The 23331-nt window shown below is 35.8% G+C and overlaps 1 long non-coding RNA gene across 2 annotated transcripts in view; it reads right to left on the bottom strand.

The window, feature by feature from the left end:
* LOC133323867 (uncharacterized) overlaps nt 1–874 on the bottom strand; it is an 83778-nt gene extending 82904 nt beyond the window's left edge. Inside the window, exon 1 of one of the 2 annotated variants that reach the window (XR_009754107.1) lies at nt 774–874. This is a non-coding gene — a long non-coding RNA (uncharacterized LOC133323867). The remainder of the gene's footprint in view (nt 1–773) is intronic. The other variant, XR_009754106.1, reaches the window with a different exon arrangement.
* Nucleotides 875–23331: the final 22457 nt, after the last annotated feature.

Raw genomic sequence — 23331 nt, 5'->3', positions numbered from 1 at the left:
GTGGATTTTTATACCCTACACAACTATGTTGTCAGGGTATTATAGCTTTGTTCAGCCCCAAAAGTTTGTAACGCCGCGAAATATTGGTGCTAGACCCACCTTTAAGTATACCGATCATCATATCTCGACTAGCTGAGTCGATCTAGACATGTGTGTCCGTTCGTCTGTCCATTATACAGGGTGAAGTAAAAAAAAAACTGCAACAAAGTCAAGCGCCATAATTTTTACATTTTTTTTAAATTTTGTTGAATGAAAGCAAAAATGTCGGAAATAGCGTCAAATTTTAGAATATGTTTAGATTTGTTCGAATTGGTCACCTTTGGCGCGAATTATGGCCTTCAAACGGCCAATGAAACCATCACACGCTGCCCGATTGTTGCTCTGCGGTATTTTGGCTCATTTCTGGCGAAGCACTTGCTTGAGGTGATCGAGACTTTGGTATTTTTTAGTGCCAACCTTGCTTTCCAAAATACTCCAGACACAATAGTCCAACGGATTGGTATCAGGAGATATTGGTGGCCATTGTGCGCTGGAAATGAAGCGAGGAACCTCATTTTGTAACCATTCTTGGTTGGCGCGTCCACCATGTTTGCATGCCCAAGGCTTTAATACACCCTCCAGAATATTTTCACAATAATATTCAGCATTTATTCGGATGATATTCGATTAATACGAGCGAAGAGCTACCATCGGCTGTTATGGCGGCCCACACCATCACCATTACCGGCGCTTGAGTTTTGGTGGCCAACCGAAGTTTCACATTTTCAGCTAACCTCTTTGGCAAGTAAACACGATCATTTTGTTTGTTTACAAACTGCTGGACAACGAATGCTTGTTTTCTCATCGAAGAAAACCAAATTCGGCAGCTCACCACTTTCGGCCATGCTCCTTAGCTCTTTTCAGTCTATTTTCTATCTGTTCCATCACTAATAACTTTTTTCGGGAAAATTCTTATCAAAATGCTTTTGTACGCTTGTAAATAATAAAATTTTAACAGCTTTCGGACGAGTGACTTAGAAATGGCGGCAGTCTGATGTTGGTGGCAGTTTTTTCATCCCACCCTGTAATTTGTAAACACGATACAGGCCATAGTTATGAACAAACTTCACGAAATTTTGCATGTAGGATGGTTTCTGGCCAATGAAGACCCCTATTGATTTTGGTAACGATCGGTTAATATTTAGGCGATGAAATGGACCAAAAACTTTATTTTTGTCTTATTTTCTGTTCGCTCCAGAGGCCGCAATTATTACGCAAACATCGCGAATTTTTACATAGAGAAGGGAAATAATAAGCATACCTGTTTTGATAAAGATCGATCAATATTTAGCGGGTGAAATGGACCCTGACTTTTGTGTGCAAAATTAAAAAAATTGTATTCTGAGGCGTATATATTTACCCCTGAAGGACATAGACCCGAGAAGTTTATAGTATATCCAAGAGGACTGGTTGACCTTTAAATTGATACCAATTATATTGTCGTATGTACTCGGATGTGGGTGTTACACTTAACTATTTACAGGTGCTTACATATTCATATATTATTAAGTATCCCATTACCACACTAAAGAGCGGAAATATATATATTGAAATTTTCCATGAGGATCCAGGTATGGTCAAGGATAATGCCCAAATTTTCGGTGATAATCAGATAATAATTTTGGGATGAAGTGGACCGAAAACTTAATTGTTTGTGTTTTTTTTTCGAGTCGATATATGGGCCACAATTGGAAGCCGAACAGCACCCACTATAAAGGGAATCTGAACAAGTAATTAGAAGCGCTGTCCGGATATTAGGAATATTTGTTGACCTTTAGTCAGTCAAGAGATGGCAAATATCGCGAAATATTGTCCATGCACAAAATATAGAATCACACAACGTTAGATTTTCGTGGAAGTTGTGTAGGGTATCATATGGTCGGCCCCGTCCGACTTACTGCTCCGCTCACTGGTTTAAAAATATTTTTGTCAAGGGTTTATTAGAGGCGTGGATTGTTTTGTTTTTTTTCTGGGTTCATCTATTGGATATGATTTTTTTAATTTTGTTTTCTAGTGTCATCGACAAAATCCATGGACTATTTATAAATCTATTCGAAAATAGAATTACAATAATAAACACAATTTACCCTATATGAATATGCCGCTAAGGAAGTGACACAAAAAAGAGCCCAAATCTTTTGAACATCTTCTAGTCATCCCCATTCGGCACTTAATCGTAATTCAATTTGCAGCTATATTTACTTTTTTCCTTATATCCATTTTTACTCTTTGCAAATACAACAAAAACAACAATAGCAAATTGTCATGACCTTGAAATAGATAATCAAATTATATTTCAGTTATTCCGGCTAAAATTTTGTTAGCTAACGACCTTGAGCAACTTTTTTTTGTCATTTGGTTGTTTGATTTTCCAAACTATGGCCCATGATGATTGACTTACAAAGTTCGCATGGATGTCAGTCAGTCAGTATGCCACTAGCGTGTTTGTTGTTGTTGTTACAAAAAATTATCAAAGTAGCAGATTTTTTTAGTTGTTGTTGCCTTGAAGTATCCTCTTACTTTAATGTTTATCTTAGATTTTTTCGTTTTGATTTATTTACATCGTTTTCGGTTGATGTGCAGCGGTGTGTCGGTCTGTCGTGTGACTTCTGTTGTAATTATGACATTTGATATTTTAGATGTGCTTGGCATTGAAATATTTTTTTTTCTATAAATAAAAATATCATCTGTCACTAAACAACAATTATGCTACCCAACTGAACCCGCCATGACATTTTGCTGCAATGAGCTTGATATGAGTGAATAGTTTTGAGTTTTTTTTTTTTATTTGGAAATCTGATCTCTATAAGGAATTTTGCGAACAAATAACACGCACGTGTTCATGCTTGTAACTTATGGAAGATATTTTTCGAAAAATTTACTCTTTTTAATGGCGGTTGAAAAAATAGTTTTAAAAAAATCCACGCCTTGCAAAAAATGTTTTAAATCAGTGAGCGGAGCAATATAGTCGGACGGGGCGAACCATATGATAACCCTACACAACTTCCACGAAAATCTAATTTTCTGTGGTACTACATTCTGAGCTAGGACAATATTTCGCGATATTTGCACCGACTAGAGGTCAACAAATATTACTGCTATTCAGTACAGCTCTTCTAATTACTTCTCCAGATTCCCTTCACCGTGGGTTGTGTTGTAATGTTCGGCTTTCAATTGTGGCCCATAGATCAAGTCGACTTCATCCCAATATTATTATCTGATCATCACCGAAAAATCCTTGACCATAACTAGAACCTCATGGAACATTTCAAAGCGATCAGCGCTATATTTCCGCAGGGTTACTAAATAATATCTGAATACGCAATCACCTGTAAATATTTAAGTGTAACTCCCACATCCGAGTACATACGACAATACCAATTGATATCCATTTAAAGGTCAACCACTCCTCTTGGATATGCTATCAACTTCTCGGGTCTTTGTCCTTCAGGAGTAAATATATATGTGCCATAGAATACAAATCTTGTCATTTTTCACACAAAAGTCAGGGTCCATTTGACCCGCTAAATATTGACAGATTTTTATCAAAACAGGCATGTTTGGCTGATCGCCTTCTCCATGTAAAAATTCGCGACGTATGGGCCATAATTTAGTATTTGGTCCATTTCATCCACCCATTCCACATGCAAAATTTGGTGAAGATTGGTCCATAACTGTGGCCTGTATCGTGTTTACAAATTATAATGGACAGACATAGTTGTGTAGGGTATACAAATCCTCATCTCTTTATAGAGCTTGAAAAGCCCTCTAATTATACCCTTCACCACACTGTGGTGCTGGGTATTATGTATTTGTGCATATGTTTGTAACAGGCAAAAGGAAAGGAGATAGACACATGATTCCTTTTGAGAATATGCATAGAATCACTTTCTGAGTCGATTTATATATGTACGTCCGTCCGTCAGCCTGTAGATGCTAAATTGTAAACAAAGTACAGGTCGCATTTATTATCCGATTAGGATGAAATTTGGCACAAGTCACTTATTTGGCCCAAGGACGAACCCTATTGAAATTGAAAATCGGATAAGATTTAGATATAGCTCCCATATATGTATTTTCGTCCGATTTAATGTAAATGGTACACCAAAGTTCATCTATATCTTTCGATTTGCACGAAATTTGGCACAGCGTACTAAATTTGGTCTAGAATGATTCGTGCTAAGTTTCGGGAAAATCGGTTCAGATTTAGATATAGCTCCCATATATATTTTCGTCCGATTTTATGTAAGTGGTCCCGCGAAATCCCTATATAACTTTCGATTTGCACTAAATTTGGCATAGGGTACTAAATTAGGTGTAGAATGATGTGTGCTAAGTTTCATAAAAATCGGTTCAGATTTCGATATAGCTCCCATATATATTTTCGTCCGATTTAAGGTAAATGGTGCACCAAAGTTCCTCTAAATCTTTCGATTTGTACCAAATTTGGCACAGCGTACTAAATTAAGCCTATAATGATGTGTGCTAAGTTTCGTAAAAATCAGTTCAGACTATATTATATTTTCGTCCGATTATATCTTTCGATTTGCACAAAATTTGGCACAGCGTAGAATGATGTGTGGTAAGTTTCAAGAAAATCCGTTCAGATTTAAATTTAGCTCCCATATATAATTTCGTCGGATTTTATGTAAATAGTGCACCATACTCCATATGTTTGTCCGACTAACACGAACGTATCAAACTGAGCCTAGAATGACGTTATTGCATTTTGTTTGAGGATATCATATAATCGGCCCAGTCCGACTTTACTGCTTTCCTTACTGGTTAGTTTTCTTCACATTTTTAGATTCTCGACAATATTTTTATTTAAAAAATCTACACCTCGATGATGATCTTCAAAATAAAATCACCTCAACCGTGATTTAATTTGTCTTCAAATTAAAACGCCAACACCACCAAAACCGGAAAACAAACAACACACATTTCAAGTTCAAAACCAAAAGCAAAACAAAATCTATAACAAGCTCTAAATTAAGAGTGTCTAAACATACGTTTTACACACGCCATCCAAAATATAATAAAATTAAAACAATAACTAAAACAACAACAACAACAACAACGTGACATACTATACTTGTTTCTAGTAAAAAAAAAACGAAAACAACAACAAAAAAGTTGATATCAAATTTCCAACTGCATTGTTCAAGAAGTCTGGTCCGTTCGCCAACCATTGGTGTCTTGCCCAACCAACCAACCACTGTCATCAGCATGAGTAATTTATATGCAAAAATTGTTTTGCAAATTGAAAAACAACAACAACAACAAAAGCAACTTTAAAATAGAATTATTAACAAAGATTTATAACAAACCATTTAAAAAAATTGTTGATAGCATGGATCAAGTGACACGATGCAAGGTGTGGTATGAGGGGACTATGGTGATACCCTAGAGTAGATTTAAAAAAAAATATTTTTTTTCAATAGAAGCTTGAAATTTTGAGTGTGGGTTGGTGTTGGTGTGTAGGCGTGAGATAAGGCTGGGTTTTTGGAAAATCGAACTAGAAGGGTACGAAAAGTACTAAAATGTACCAAATATGGTACCCTTTGTATTAGGCGAACGGGAAGAGCTAAAATTCTGAAATTTTGAATGTGGGTCACTGATGGAAAGTTAGAAAGATGCACAAAAGGGTTTTTGAAAATTCGACCTATAAGTGTACTAAAAGTACTAAACTCTACCAAGTTTAGTTCTAATTCTATATTGAACATATATAGCTAGAATCTTGAAATTTTATATGGAATGCAAGTTGGGAAGTAATTTTGATGTATGGAAATGGTTTAAGAAATTAGTACATATTTATATAAAAAGTACAAAATGGTACTAAATTTAGTACTATTTGCACTTAGTTGAGTCTTTGTGATGGAATGATGAAAATAGAAATTAGGACTACTATTAAAGTACATGATTGAGGTAGCATTCAAAAATCGTACTTGTGTGTACGCAAAAGTATTAAATGGTACTAAATTTGGTGCAAGTTTGATTTAAGTGAACAGATAGAGCTGGAGTCTTCAAATTGAGAATTAAAATGACCGTTGGAGTGTAAGATAGAGGTAGTTTAAGAAATTCGTACTTATTGGTACGAAAAGTCCTATATGGTACTAAGTTTAGTACAATTTGGATTTTGCTTGAAAGAATAGAACTGAAAACGTGAAATTTGGAATTAAGATTATTGTTGAAAATTGAGCTATAGACACACCTTTGCAAATTCGTATTAATGTGTACGAATAGTACTTAACGGTATTATATTTTGTACAATTTAAATTTGGGTGAACGGAGAGAGATGGAAACCTAAAATTTGGAATAAATTTTGCAGTTGGAATATAGAATTGAGATATGGAAGCATACTGCCTATGTGTACTAAATGGTACAATATTTGGTACAACTTAATAATGTGCGAACGGATAGAGCTGGACTCCAGAATTTCGGAATTAAAATTTATGTTGGAATGTAGGATTGACATAGTTTAGAAAATTCTTAATTACATATAGAAACAAAAAGTACTAAATGATACCAAATAGTTTACAACTTGTTTTTGCGTGAACGGATAGGGCTGATATTCTGAAATTTTTAATTAATATTGCATTTGGAGTGCAGAACTGAGATATGTCGCAAGTTTTGAAAATTCGTACTAAATTTGGTACAACTTATATTTAAGCGAACGGATAGAGATTGAAAACTTACATTTGAAATGAAAGTTACAGAATTAACTTTTATGGATACGAGAAACACTAAATGGTACTAAATATGGTACAATTCGTTCTGTGTGAGCGGGAAACTTAAAATTTAGAATTAAAATTAAGGTAGGTTGAGAAATGGAGATAGTTTTGGAAATGCCTAAATATGTGTACTAAATGGTATTAAGTGTTGGTACAATTTAGATTTGAGTGAAAGGATATAGATATGGAAAACTTATATTTGAAAATAAAATTACTGTTAGAGTACAGGATTGAGACAGTGTTGGAAATTCAAACTCATAAGTACGAAAAGTACTAAATATGGTACCAAATATGTGGAATTGAGGGAGTATTAGAAGCTCGTACTTACGTCTACGAAAAGTTGGTGAACGGATAGGGCTGGACTGAGGTAGTTTTGGAAATCCGTACTTATGGTTAGAATGATATAGATTTGGAATGTGGGTACGAAAAGTGCAGAATGGTACCAAATCTGGTACAATTTGGTTCTTAATGAACATACAGGGATGGAATTTTAAAATTTGGACTTACGAATACTATTTAAGGTCAGGATTAAGGTACTTTCGAAATTTTTACTTATGAGTACAAAAAGTACTAAATTTGGTACAATTTGAACTATGGTGGAATTCAGTTTATTGTTAGATTGTAGGATTGATGTAGTTTTAGAAATTCTTATATATGAGTATAAAAATTACTAAATGGTACTAAATTTGGAACAATTTGGATTTGGTTGAATCCCGAGATTTGCAATTTAGATGACTCTTGAAGTGTAGTATTGAGCTATGGAGACAACTTTGAAAATTCGAATTTATGTGTACGAATAGTAAATAGAATAGAAAATGGACTAAATTTGGATTTGGGTAACGGAGAGAGAGCTGGAAACCTAAAATTTGGATTGTGGGCCACTGACGGAGAGTTAGTAGGAAGTACAAAAGGGTTTTTGGTACTAAATTTAGTGGTGGAGATAGTCTTGAAAATGTGTATTTATGTGTTCGAAACGTACTATATGGAACTAAATGTGGAACCTCTACATAAATATATAATTGGAATTCTGATATATTCTAAATCCGTGTAATGGGGAAATAAGAAAGAGATTTCAGAAAATAGTGCTTATGTGTATGTGAAGAGTACTAAATGGTAATAAACATGATATTAGATGTAGGAATAGATGTGGAAATCACAACTATAGTATAACAAATTATACAGTATTCACGACTTCCATATGATATATTATTTTCTTTTTGTATTCCCTTTCCACATACGAAATAGCGGACACTTTGCTAGCAATAGCATATAGCAATTACATGTATAAGAGGTTGTCGATTGTTATCCATTTGTCTCGCATAAAACAAACGAAAATCAACAACAACATGAAAACCAGTGAGGGGAGCGTATAGTCGGACGGGGCCGACCATATGATACCCTACACAACTACCACGGAACTTTAACTTTTGCGTATGTTTATTTCGAGCCTGATCAATATTTCGTGATATTTGCACCCTCCTGACCGATTAGAGATCAGCAGCACCTGTTCCTTATAAATACATATGTACCGAATATCCCAATATTCTTTACAATTCTTGTCCAGATTCTAATTACTTGTCCAGATTCACTTCACCGTGTGTTGTGTTGTGATTTTCGGTTTTGTAGTCTATAGATCGACTCGAAAAAATACAAAAAAAATAGTTTTGGGTTCACTTCATCCCAAATTGTTAATCTGATCATCACAGAAAATTATAGGCTTCAAGGAAAATTTCAAAGCGATGGGCGCTATATTTCCCTCCTCTATTGTGGTAATATGTTACTAAATAATATATGAATACGTAAGCTCCTGGAAATATTTACGTGTACCTCCCACATCCGAGTACACACGACTCTATAATTGGTATCAATTTAAAGGTGAACCACTCCTCTTGGATATACTATCAACTTCTTGAGTCTTTATCCTTCAGGAGTAAATATATACGCTATAGAATACAAATTTTGTCATTTTTCACACAAAAGTCAGGGTCCATTTGACCCGCTAAATATTGACCGATCTTTATAAAAACAGGCATGCTTATTCTCTTTGGCTCGATTCCCTTCTCCATGTGAAAATTCGCGATGTGCGGGCCATAATTGCGGCCTTTGGAGCGACCAGAAAACCGACAAAAATGAAGTATTTGTTTCATTTCATCCCCTAAATATAAACCGTTCTTTATCAAAAACAATAGGGGTCTTCATTGGCCAGAACCCATTCCTACATGCAAAATTTCTTGAAGATTGGTCCATAACTGTGGCCTGTATCGTGTTTACAAATTATAATGGACAGACGGACGGACGGACACACATGTTTAGATCGACACAGCTAGTCGAGATATGACGATCGGTATACTTAAAGGTGGGTGGGTCTAGGACCAATATTTCGCGGTGTTACAAACTTTTGGGGCTGCACAAAGCTATAATACCCTGACAACGTAGTTGAGTAGGGTATAATTACATGTATAACAGGTTGTCGTTTGTTATCCATTTGTCTCGCATAGAATAAAACTGAAAACAACAACAACATGAAAATAAATAAAATTGTATATTAGAATAATGTTTTTGACATTTTATTATTGTTAATAGCGGATGATTGTTAGACAGATATTTCAAATTGTTTTTATTAAAACCAAAAACAAAAAAATGTTATTTTTATGAGCAATGAAAAATAAATGGTATGCACATTTATTTACATGACTGACTGACAGACAGACCGACAGTCTGAAAGGCAGTCAACCACTCAGCCAAACATTTATTTACGATTGTTCGTTAACATTAGTCAATGGTATTTCTTTCTGGCGGCAGAGGCTGCAGAGGTTGTCTGAATGAGTGACATATTGTCTGGTTGGTTGGTTGGTTGGAATGAACAATACCTGTTTTATATAACAAGTTGGTCTAAGAACAAGTTAAAAAAAAAACCCAAATAAAAAAAAAATATTGTAAATTTTAAAAAGAATGCCAATGGATGTGACTAATAGTGAGGAGTAGCATAACAGGTTCTTTAATTAATGTTTTTAATTTTTTTCTTAAGATTTATGGTCATTGTTGAGAGTAATGGTAAAATGTTATACAATCAAAAAAAAAAATAGCTAACAAAAAAATTTTAAACAATGCTAGAGATATAATAAAATAGGAATAATAATAAAAATTAGAAAAAAATAAATATTCAAATTTAAAAATAATAAAATTTTTACTGGTCTAGAGCTAGGGGTGTCATCAGAAGTTTTATTAAAAAATATATAAAATCAATATAGATTGAATTTTATTATACGAAAATGATTCAAATTAAAAAAAATAATAATTTAAATATTTTCAACAAACTTTATAAAAATATGTGCCAATATTAAATAAAAGTATTTTTATAACATCCACACCTTCTATAAACCTTGATGAAAATGTTAAAAAAAAATATTACAAAAAAATCTACCCCATGTCAAAAGGCTTAACAAATATTTTTAAGCCAGTGAGCGGAGAAGTTTAGTCGGACGGGGCTGACCATATGATACCCTACACAACTTCCACGAAAACCTAACTTTCAGTGGCACTACATTCTGAGCTATGGTAATATTTCGCGTTATTTGCATCCTCTATCAACTTCAACTTCTCGAGTCTATGTCGTTAAGGAGGAAATATATACGCTATAGAATACAAATTTTGTAATTTTTCACACAAAAGTTAGGGTCCATTTGACCCGCTAAATATTGACCGATCTTTATCAAAACTGGCATGCTTATTCTTTGGCTCGATCTCCTTCTCCATGCAAAAATTCGCGGTGTTTGGACCATAATTGCGGCCTCGGAGGCAACCAAAATATAAGAAGAAATAAAGTTTTTGGTCTAATTCATCCCCTAAATATTAACTGATCTTTACCAACTCATGGTTCATTCAACGGCGATATTCAACGTCAACGCAGACCGGCCCATAGATCTTTCGGAGAATTTTTCTCTCAAATACTCCAAAAGCTGTCTCAGCTGCTGGCGTAAGCACCCATGCTTCAGATCCATATAACAGCACGGGTAGTATCAGCGTCTTGTAGAGTGTGAGTTTGGTCTGGCGGGAGGTGGCCTTGTTTATAAACTGCTTACTTAGACCATAGTTGCATCAGTTGCACATCACAATCCTTCTCCGAATTTCAAAACGTATGTCATTTGTTTTATTTATGGCGGTACCAAGGTATATAAAACCTTTAACTACCTCGAAGCCGTAGTTCTCAAGATCCACAGTTGGTCCGAGTCTACTGGACGTCTATTGGCTCGTTGATACCATCAGCTTGTTCTTCTCGCCGTTTACTGCCACACCCACTTTGGCAGACTCCTTTTCAATTTCTTCAAAGGTGGCTGTTACCGCTCTCAATGTCCCACCCATTATGTCGATGTCATCGGCGTAGGCGAGTAACTGGTGTTGTTTGGTGTACAGAGTGCCATTTCTATTCACCTTTTCCTCTCGTATGACCTTTTCCAGCAGGATGTTAAAAAGGTCACACGACAAACTGTCACCTTGTCTGAATCCTCGTTCGGTATTGAAGGGCTCCGATAGGTCCTATCCGAAAATACGTTTCTTCTCTCGCCTTTTCTCCCGATAGTTCTCCATCGCATTACGTGTTGTTACTGTAACATCGGTAGCATTACGACACTCTTGATCGTACCATGGGTTTCTTGGTGGTGGTTTTTGATACCCAAGTGTTGCTTTTGCTGCAGTTTGTAGGGAGAGCGCAATTCTTTGCCATTGTGCTTCATTATTATTATGGGGACAAGGGGTGCTTTCGTCAAGCAGTTGGGTAATTTGAGCGGATTACGCCACGGCTATCTGTTGTGTTTGCGACGTCAAATTTCTGTGTTACATTAGCTTGTACCTTTGCTGCTTTATTAAGACGGGTGCGTATCTCGGCTGCCCCAAGGTAATGGTCCGAATCAATATTCGCTCCTCTAATCGATCGAACGTCTAATACACTGGATCCATTGGTCCTAGACCCACCTTTAAATATACCGATCGTCATATCTCGACTAGCTAAGTCGATCTAGACATGTGTGTCGGTCTGTCTGTCTGTCTGTCTGTCTAATATATTTTGTAAACACGTTACAAGCCACAGTTATGGACCAATCTTCACGAAATTCTGCATGTAGGATGGGTTCTGGCCAATGAAGACCCCTATTTTTGGTAAAGATCGGTTAATATCTAGAGTATGAAGTGGACCAAATACTTAATTTTTATCGGTTTTTCTGGTCGCTCTAGATGCCACAATTATGACCCAAACATCGCGAATTTTTACGTAGAGAAGGGGATTGGGCCAAAGAATAAGCATGCATGTTTTGATAAGGATCGGTCAATATTTAGCAGGTCAAATGGACCCTGACTTTTGTGTGAAAAATTAAAAAAAAATGGATTCTATAGCGTATAGATTTACCCCTGAAGGACATAGACCCGAAAAGTTGTTGGTATATTGAAGGACAGTGGTTGACCTTTAAATTGATACCAATTATATGGTCGTATGTACTCAGATGTGGGAGTGCTTATGTATTCAAATATTATTTAGTAACCCTTTACCACACTAGAGGGCGGAAATATAGCGCTGATCGCTTTAAAATATTCCATGAAGTTCCAGTTATGGTCAAGGATAACGCCTAAAATTTTCGGTGACAATCAGATAATTATATTGTGATGAAGTGGACAGAAAACTTAATTTTTTTGTGTTTTTTCGAGTCGATCTACATCCATTCACAGAAAGTTAGTTTTTAGTGGAAGTTGTGTAGGGTATCATATGGTCGGCCCCGCCCGACTATACTGCTCTGCTCGCTGGTTTAAAACTAGTTTTTCAAAAGCCAAAAATAGGTGTGGATTTTAAAACTATTTTTACAGGGGTCATTGTTAAAATTATTTTTTTCATGATTCATCAAAAGGCGTAGACTGATTCAAGAGTCATAAAAGGCGTTGTTTTTTTTATAAATATTTTTCAAGTCTTCTAAGAGGGGTGTATTTGTCAATGAATATTTTTAGAGCTAATCGTGAATTTATTACAAAAAATTCGTTAAGAATATATTTTTCAAAAAAAAAAAAAAAAAAAAAAAAAAAAATTCAAGAATATATTTTACAGACAGAAATATATTGGCAAGACACCAAAATTAGTCTTGCATTAATTTTCTCATTAATAGGCTTCGCAAATCCCATTAAATTGAAATTCAAAAGTGTTACAAATCTTCATTTCATCACTTCGAAATGGCAATCATCAAAAGAGTGATGACAAAGTCATGGGATTTCATCCATAACTGATTTTCCTCCGTAATTTTTATTTACATTGAATCTTTGTCATGATTTCCCTCTAAGCAAATGTCAACACCACCAACAACAACAAAACACACAATTTTTATTTGATATCGTTTTTAGTCAGGCCGACACTTTGGCAAATCTTTTCACTTCATCCAGCCATCCGTCCGTCCGTCTATCTTTCTATCAGTCACTCTCGTTCTCTATGCCAATGGGAGCTCCAAATGACATGCACAAAGGGAAACATTTAATTAATAAATAAAATCAATTAGAGGATAAAAAGCTAAGCCAGGGCAACATTACAAAAACAAAAAACAGCAATGGCAGCAACAACAACAAAACACAACTTGTTGACTCAAACGATTTGTTGCTGCTGCTGATGCTGTGCAGCATCAATTCAATTTACTACGAGTTGTGTACACATCGAGCGGATCTGAGGCAGCCATATAGTCAGCCATCCAATGAGCTAAGCAGCCAGTTTGTGAGTAGAAGAACATTAAATGATTATTTCAAAATGTCAATCAATCGTTTGGATTGGCGAGAGAACCCCCTTCTTCGATGCTGCTCCGTTTGCTCCATCAAACATGTCATCAGGCAAACGAAGCAAACTGGCAAGCGGGTATTGAAATAAAAACAGTTTAAATTGAACAGAAATTGTTACAAGACTCACACTCACACACACATACTCACACACAGAGAGAAACAGTTACAATGTGTTACAGTTACTACTGTTACTACCACTACCAACAAACATCAATCATTTGCGATTACTTACATGACTTAAAACAAGTTGCAGCACTTAATTTCACAAATATCCTGCGAAATAAAATGAAGTGGGCAAAGATGTCGGAATTGGCGTGGCGGAAGATGAATGGAAGGAGAAAGCATTTTCGTCCTCTTACCCTCTCCCTTAGTTTGTTTCCTGACAAAATAAATGATTACTTTTCAATCCCATTTTGCAGGGAATAGCAAAAAAGTCAATGAAGTCCTTTCGCAAAAAAACAAAAAAAAAATGCAAAACTAACATGGCAGATAGTTTGGAGCACTTAAAACTTTAAGTCCAGAGTAATCGATAATGTTGTTGTCCGTAAATAAATGAAAAAATTGAACAAATTTTTCAAAAATCCAGGACCTTGAAAAATATTTTTAAAAATCATTGCCTCTAACTAACTTAAAAAAATATTTTTAAAAAATCCACGGCTTTTGATGACCCTTGAAAACATATTTTTAAAAAATTCACGTCTCTAATTAACCCTTGAAACCAGTGAGCAGAGCAGTGTAGTCGGACGGGGCCGACCATACAATACCCTACATAACTACCAAGGAACTCTAACTTTCTGCGGATGTTTATTTCAAGCCTGGGCAATATTTCGTGATATTTGCACCCTCTTGGCCGATTAGAGATCAACAGCACCTCCTCCTTACACTGACATACTTTCCGAATATTCCCAATATTCAGTACAGCCCTTCTAATTACTTGTCCAGATTCCCTTCGCCGTGGGTTGTGTTGTGATGTTTGACTTGTGGCCTACATATCGAAAAAAAAACACAAAAAATTAGATCCCGTTCATCCCAGGCCCAGTTCATCTTAAAATTATTTTTAAAATCTGATCTGATCATCACCGAAACTTATAGGCGTTGTCCTTGACCATAACTGGAACCTCGTGGAAGATTTCAAAGCGATCAGCGCTATGTTTCAGCCCTCTAATGTGGTAATGGTTTATTAAATAATATCTGAATACGTAAGCACCTGTAAATAATTTAGAGTAACTCCCACATCCGAGTATATACGACAATAAAATTTGTATCAATTTAAAGGTCAACCACTCCTCTTGGATATACTAACAACTTCCCGGCACCTATGACCTTCAGGAGTAAATATATACGCCATAGAATATAAATTTTGTAATTTTTCCCTCTAAATATTGACCGATCTTTATAAAAAAAGGCATGCTTATTCTTTGGCCCAACCCCCTTCTCCATATAATTGTGGCCATTGGGGCGACCAGAAAAACCGACAAAAATTAAATATTTGGTCCATTTTATTCCCTAAATATTAACCGATCTTTACCAAAAACAATAGTGGTCTTCATAAGGCCGAACCCATCCTACATGCAAAATTTCGTGAAGATTGGTCCATAACTGTGGTCTGTATTGTGTTTACAAATTATAATGGATAGACGGATGGACGGATGGACGGACGGATACACATGTCTAGATCGACTCAGCTAGTCTAGATATAACGATCGGTATACTTAACGGTGGGTCTAGGCCCAATATTTCGCGTAGTTACAAACTCTTGGGGCTGCACAAAGCTATAATACCCTGACAACATAGCTGTGTAGGGTATAAAAATCCAAGCCTGTTTATAGGCCTTGATTATTAAAAGGCGTTGATTTAAAAAAAATAGGATTATTAAGACGCGTGGAATTTTTTTTAATATTTTTAAGGATTATAGGGCAAACCTGCGGACAGTAGATACACGTAATGCGATGGAGAATTATCAGAAAAAAAAGAAGAAAGAACAAGAACAACGTGAGCGTGAGCAAATCGAGATGTACAGGAGTCAAAGTGAAGTCCATAAATTCTACCAACGGTTAAAACACCAAACCGAAGGCTTTAGTGCAGGCACATCCTCCTGTAGAGATGAAGAAGGAAACCTGGTGACAGATACAGACAGCGTGTTGAGGATCTGGAAGGGGCATTTTGAAAAACGTCTGGTATCAAATAGTAGCGGTGAAGAGGATACCCCAGAACCAATAATAGATGACGGTAGGAAGATGATGTCAAGATGAGGTCGTAAAAACAATAAATCGGCTCCAGAACAATAAAGCAGAAGGAGTCGATGGGTTACCAGTCAAACTATTCAAGACTGGTGGTCAGATGCTGGTCAGGAGCATGCACCAGCTGATAAGTACAGTTTGGCTAGAAGAATACATGCCCAATGACTGGAACCTCAGCATCCTGTGTCCCGAGCACAAAAAAGGAGACATGACGATATGTGCCAACTATAGAGGAATAAGTCTCCTTCCCATCGCATATAAAGTGCTATCCAGCGTGCTGCGACTGAAGTCAATGGTCAATGACATTATTGGACCACACCAATGCGGCTTCAAAACTGGCAAATTCACCATTGACCAGATTTTCACTCTGCGCCAAATCCTGGAAAAAAACCCACGAAAAACACATCGACACATTCCACCTATTCGTCACCGCATTCGACAGCTCTATCCGTTCCGAGGTGTATAAAGCCATGTCTGTGTTTGGCATTCCTGCAAAATGAATACGGCTATGCAGGATAACTTTAAGTGGCACAATATCAGCAGTTAAAGTAGAAAAGGACATATCGGAGCCCTGTAATACCAAAAGAGGATTCAGACAAGCTGACAATTTGTCGTGTGACCTTTTTAACATCGTGCTGGAAAAGGTCATACGAGAGGCAAAAGTGAACAGAAATGGCAATATGTACACCAAACAAGACATGTTACTCGCCTACGCCGATAACATCGACATAATGGGTCGAACACTGAGAGCGGTAACAGACACCTTTGAACAAATGGAGAAGGAGTATGCGAAAGTGGGTCTGGCAGTAAACGGCGAGAAGACCAAGCTGATGGTATCAACGAGCCAGTAGACGTCCATTAGACTCGGACCAACTGTGGAACTTGAAAACTACATCTTCGCTGTAGTTAAAGATTTTATATGCCTTGGTACCGCCATAAATAAAACGAATGACATCAGTTTTGGAATTCAGAGAAGGGTAGTGATGGCCAACAGATGCTACTATGGTCTGAGTAAGCAACTCATAAGCAAGGCCACCTCCCGCCAGACCAAACTCCCACTTTACAAGACGCTGATACTACCCGTGCTGTTATATGGATCTGAAGCATGGGTACTTGCGCAAGCAGATGAGTCAGCTCTTGGAGTGTTTGAGAGAAAATTTCTTCGAAAAATCTATGGTCCGATCTGCCTTGACGGTGAATATCACCGTCGAATGAACCATGAGCTGTACCAGCTATTCTCGGACATCGACATTGTTAGACGCATTGAGCTGCAACGACTACGTTGGCAAGGTCATGTTGTGAGAATGGTCAGTCAAGATGCTAAAGACCAGAAGGCATATAAAAGCGAACCAGCTGATGGTTCACGCAGAAGGGGAAGGCCACGAATAAAAAGGAAGAGGTTAGGTGGAAGACAACATTGCCGAATATGGTCTTTCAAATTGGAAAAACTGTGCAAAAGACCGATGCGCCTGGAAATCTTTTTTAAGCTCAGCTTATGGAACGAAAGTTCTGTCACAAGCTAGCTAAGTAAGTAAGTTGTTACCCCTTAAAAAAATATTTTAAAAAAAAACCGGGCATTTTGTTACCACTTAAAAAAAATTAAACACCTATACCTTCCTTTGATTCTTGAAAAGATATATGAAATCCACGCCTATTTCACAGCCCTAAATATTAAAAAAACTCTATCTGTCTCCTCCTATGCTCATCATTATTAGTAATAATTTATTGTTTAATGTGTTAAATAACAGTAACACCCACACATACACACCCTGTGTGTGTGTTTGTTCGTGTCCCCTCAAATTCCCCCTGGGCACAATCTTTAGAAACTTAACAAAAATGACAGCTAACAACGAATAAACATTAACTAATCTTAACCGATGATAACGATGACGAAGATGGAGATGTAGATGAAGATGGAGATTGTGGTAGTTGTTATTGGTAGTGATTACCGCATAATGTGTTCATATGTGTGTATGAGTGTATGTTTGATCCGACAGACTATGTTAAGAAGAATGAGTGATGACGATGTTCGTAATACCCCTCCGACTACATCAAAATGATGTATATTCTTTGCATATTTAGATTATGGTCGATAGGAGTGGTGTTGGTGGTGGGGATGGTGGTGTAGTGTAGCGTGGTATGGGTGTTTAACACCTTAGCTTATGGGCTTAGCCAGCCAGCCATAGAGGGCTTCTTGTGTATCTTGCCAATATTTATGTTTCGTGCGAGCTTTAAGTGCGTCTAGATGTACCAAAGCGCACACCCATGTTGACGTCAGTCAAGTGTCGTAGCCGAAACAGCTCGCATGATTTGATTACTCAAATAATTTGAAACTCATCTTTTTTTCGATGCTTTTGTTGTTTGTCAAAATGATGCTCGAGGGGGATCTGTTTATGTGGAATTTGTTGGTTATGTACCCATCCCCCTCAGATAAGAGATTCAAATCAATTTCGAAAACAACAAAAAATAAAACGTTTGATATGTTTTATGTAATAAATATATGTGTTAATTGGAACAGCTTGTAGGCATTTAAAATTGTAGACAGAGATGGATACCATCTTAGAGGGAAATGTAAAAATAATCTTGAATTTAAATTACCTACAAAAATATTAAAAAAGACGATTTATTTAAGGCCTTAAACATATCTATTTAAAAATCCCCACCTTTAGTTAAGGGCTTAAACATATCTATTTAAAAATCCCCACCTTAAGTTAAGGGCTTAAACATATCTATTTAAAAATCCCCACCTTTAGTTAAGGGCTTAAACATATCTATTTAAAAATCCCCACCTTTAGTTAAGGGCTTAAACATATCTATTTTAAAATCCCCACCTTTAGTTAAGGCCTTAGAAAATATTTCTTTAAAAATCCACGCCTTCTTGGTAGGCCTTAGAAAATATTTCTTTCAAAATCCACGCCTTGTTGCTAGGCCCTCAAAAAAAATTTCTTTAAAAATCCACGCCTTGTTGGTAGGCCCTCAAAAAATATTTCTTTAAAAATCCACGCCTTGTTGGTAGGCCCTCAAAAATATTTCTTTAAAAATCCACGCCTTCTTGGTAGGCCCTCAAAAAATAGGCTCTAAAAAATGTGTAAATTATTTTCTCTAAAATTTTTTTATTTCTTTAAAAATCCACGCCTATAACTATGCCCTGGAAAATATGTCTTTAAAAATCCACGCTTTCTTGGTAGGCCCTCAAAAAATATGTCTTTAAAAATCCACGCCTTCTTGGTAGGCCCTCAAAAAATATGTCTTTAAAAATCCACGCCTATAACTATGCCCTGAAAATATGTCTTTAAAAATCCACGCTTTCTTGGTAGGCCCTCAAAAAATATGTCTTTAAAAATCCACGCCTTCTTGGTAGGCCCTCAAAAAATATGTCTTTAAAAATCCACGCCTATAACTATGCCCTGGAAAATATGTCTTTAAAAATCCACGCCTATAACTATGCCCTGGAAAATATGTCTTTAAAAATCCACGCCTATAACTATGCCCTGGAAAATATGTCTTTAAAAATCCACGCCTATAACTATGCCCTGAAAAATATGTCTTTAAAAATCCACGCTGTGTTGGTCCTTGAAAAATATGTCTTTAAAAATCCACGCCTATAACTATGCCTTGAAAAATATTTCTTTAAAAATCCACGCCTATAACTATGCCCTGAAAAATATTTCTTTAAAAATCCGCGCCTTCTTGGTAGGCCCTCAAAAAATATTTCTTTAAAAATCCACGACTATAACTATGCCCTCAAAAAATATTTCTTTAAAAATCCACGACTATAACTATGCCCTGAAAAATATTTCTTTAAAAATCCACGCCTATAACTATGCCCTGAAAAATATTTCTTTAAAAATCCACGCCTATAACTATGCCCTGAAAAATATTTCTTTAAAAATCCACGCCTATAACTATGCCCTGAAAAATATTTCTTTAAAAATCCACGCCTATAACTATGCCCTGAAAAATATTTCTTTAAAAATCCACGCCTATAACTATGCCCTGAAAAATATTTCTTTAAAAATCCGCGCCTTCTTGGTAGGCCCTCAAAAAATATTTCTTTAAAAATCCACGCCTATAACTATGCCCTGAAAAATATTTCTTTAAAAATCCACACCTATAACTATGCCCTGGAAAATATGTCTTTAAAAATCCACGCCTATAACTATGCCCTGAAAAATATTTCTTTAGAATCCACGCCTATAACTATGCCCTGAAAAATATTTCTTTAAAAATCCACGCCTATAACTATTCCCTGAAAAATATTTCTTTAAAAAATTCACGCCTATGTAAGCCCCTGAAAAATATTTCTTTAAAAAATCCACGCCCATGTAAGCCCCTGAAAAATATTTCTTTAAAAATGCACGTCTATGAGCCTCTACGCCTATAACTATGCCCTGAAAATATTTCTTTTAAAATCCACGCCTATAAATATGCCTTGAAAAATATTTCTTTAAAATTCGAGCCTATAACTATGCCTATAGGTAGGCTATAAAAATATTTTTACGGGCTTCTATGTCTTGAAAATTATTTTTTTTTCATTCACCCCAAGAGTTATTTTTTGAATATTACCAATCACTCAACTAATTGGCCAACTAACATTAAACTACTACCGTATTTGTTGATGATCTCAGCAGTTCCAAATTTTGTTTCTTGTTTGGCATTTTTGCCATGGCCAAAACATCAAAGTCATTAAAGCAAAACTGCAGCAAAGTTTCGTCGATTTTTTGGTAATGACCAAAAAATATAACTTCTACGCACAGTTTAATTTATTGTTGCATTCCTAATAAAAAACCGAACCAGCAGACACAGCAGCAAAATCTGGCCAAATTTAGTCAGTTTTACTAAATTAAGATAACAACTAAAATAAAAACAACAACGTCGAAAAGAGAATGCATCATTGATATTACTCACCCTAGCATGTCAGGTCCCCTTCAAATTGCGACTAATTCGGAGTAGCGCTCACTATTAGCATTGCAATTTATTTAATAATCATTCGATGGTAATTCATACTAATTGGAAATTAAGAAAATTGTATTATACACCCACCAATCCCATGGCAGATCAGGAAAAAAGTTTCCCAGAACTCAAAAAAAAATCTCCAACTAATTCCAAAGATAATCATTTAAATTGTCTATATTTTTTTTTGTATTGCATTCCGAATTTTTATTTAGCCCACATACCGATTGTATCTCTGTCTGTCTGTCTGTCCGACCGCACAACATGTATGCCCAACTTTTCCATATGCTTTGTTCGGTTGGTAGTTTTGTTTATTTATGCGGTGTCTTGTTGTTCACCTTCAACTTCTCGGTGACTTTGCGAGAATTATAGTTCCTGTTCAGGTATGAAAAACTTTTTCTTTTGCCGAACAATTATATGCTTAAGTTTTAAAAAGTTAAAAATTATCCGCAAAAACAAGAATTGCAAAGGGAAGGAAGGACAGTGACTCAAAGGTATTTGTAGGGGATTGCGATTTTTTCAGGGCATAGTTGTAGGCGTGGATTTTTAAATAAATATTTTTTAAGGCATACTTATAGGTGTGGACTTATAAATAAATATTCTAAGGCATAGTTATAGGTGTGGATTTTTAAATAACTTCTTTTCAGGGCATAGTTGTAGGCGTGGATTTTTAAATAACTTCTTTTCAGAGCATAGTTGTAGGCGTGGATTTTTAAATAACTTCTTTTCAGGGCATAGTTATAGGCGTGGATTTTTAAAAACATATTTTTCAGGGCATAGTTATAGGCGTGGATTTTTAAAGACATATTTTTCAGTGCATAGATATAGGCGTGGATTTTTAAATAACTTCTTTTCAGGGCATAGTTGTAGGCGTGGATTTTTAAATAACTTCTTTTCAGGGCATAGTTGTAGGCGTGGATTTTTAAATAACTTCTTTTCAGGGCATAGTTGTAGGCGTGGATTTTTAAATAACTTCTTTTCAGGGCATAGTTGTAGGCGTGGATTTTTAAATAACTTCTTTTCAGGGCATAGTTGTAGGCGTGGATTTTTAAATAGATATTTTCAGGGCCTATCAAGAAGGCGTGGATTATAAAATAGATATTTTTAAGGTCTACCTTAAGGCGTGGGTTTTTTAATAAATATTTTTAAGGCCTACCTTAAGGCGTGGGTTTTTTAATAAATATTTTTAAGGCCTACCTTAAGGCGTGGGTTTTTTAATAAATATTTTTAAGGCCTACCTTAAGGCGTGGGTTTTTTAATAAATATTTTTAAGGTCTACCTTAAGGCGTGGGTTTTTTAATAACTATTTTTAAGGCCTACCTTAAGGCGTGGGTTTTTTAATAACTATTTTTAAGGCCTACCTTAAGGCGTGGGTTTTTTAATAAATATTTTTAAGGCCTACCTTAAGGCGTGGGTTTTTTAATAAATATTTTTAAGGCCTACCTTAAGGCGTGGGTTTTTTAATAAATATTTTTAAGGCCTACCTTAAGGCGTGGGTTTTTTAATAAATATTTTTAAGGCCTACCTTAAGGCGTGGGTTTTTTAATAAATATTTTTAAGGCCTACTTTAAGGCGCGGATAGTTATAGGCCTACATTTTCTTGAGGATTTTGAAACAAATATTTTTAAGGCCTACCTTAAGGCGTGGATAGTTATAGGCCTACATTTTCTTGAGGATTTTGAAACAAATATTTTTAAGGCCTACATTTTCTTGAGGATTTTAAAATAAATATTTTTGAGGCATATTTATAAGCGTGGATTTTTAAACAAGTAAAGCCTACCTTTAGGCGTGAATTTTTTAACAAATATTTTCTAAAGCCTACCTTTAGGGGTGCTTTTTTTACTAAATATTTTAAGGCATAATTATAGGCGGGGATTATTAAATTAATATTGTTGAGGCCTACATTAGGTTTAAGGCTCTTCAGAATATAAAAAAACTGAATCACAGTGTTCTATAATTTCCTTTAATTGCTACTTCTTCCTCCTCCTCCCAAAGTAGTCCATAAATACCCAAGTTGTTGTTCTTGTTGTTGCTGTTTTGTGTTTGTAAATATAATTTCATAAAACTCTATTAGGACCGAAACTTATGTTGTAACTTGTCTATTATGTTGCTGTTGCATTCATTCGAAACTCCTAACCCTCTCCTACCCTCCCGCATCCCTTTCTCTTTCCTTATGCTTCGAATAAAAGCCATGAATAGAAACCAGATAAAGACACCCCGTTTCAATGGTAAACTTACAAATCGGAAGGAATATAGTTTTTCCAAACGACAAAAACTTATTCCAAATGCAACAAGACAGAACACGTTAAGTTGGAGAGAGAGGTAAAACCGAAAGAAATAAAAAATATCTGTTGCGAATTAAAGTAAGCGAATTTGCATTCATTTCAAATGGGAAAAAAGTTTTTAAATTCCGCACTCAAAGTAAGAGGAGAAGAAGATGAGGGAGCGGATGGATGGAGGACGAAGAAAAACTTTACGCACTTGTAAAACTCTGTGTAAATCACATGAAATAAGATTAAGCATGGACAGGGAGGTTCGTCACCCCCACTTCTTCACAACCTTCA

The sequence above is a fragment of the Musca vetustissima genome, unplaced genomic scaffold (genome assembly GCF_032173495.1).
Source record: "Musca vetustissima isolate MV318-11 ecotype Yass unplaced genomic scaffold, APGP_CSIRO_Mvet_v1 utg4535, whole genome shotgun sequence".
Lineage (NCBI taxonomy): Eukaryota > Metazoa > Arthropoda > Insecta > Diptera > Muscidae > Musca > Musca vetustissima.
This window is presented reverse-complemented; position numbering and strand designations above follow the sequence as displayed.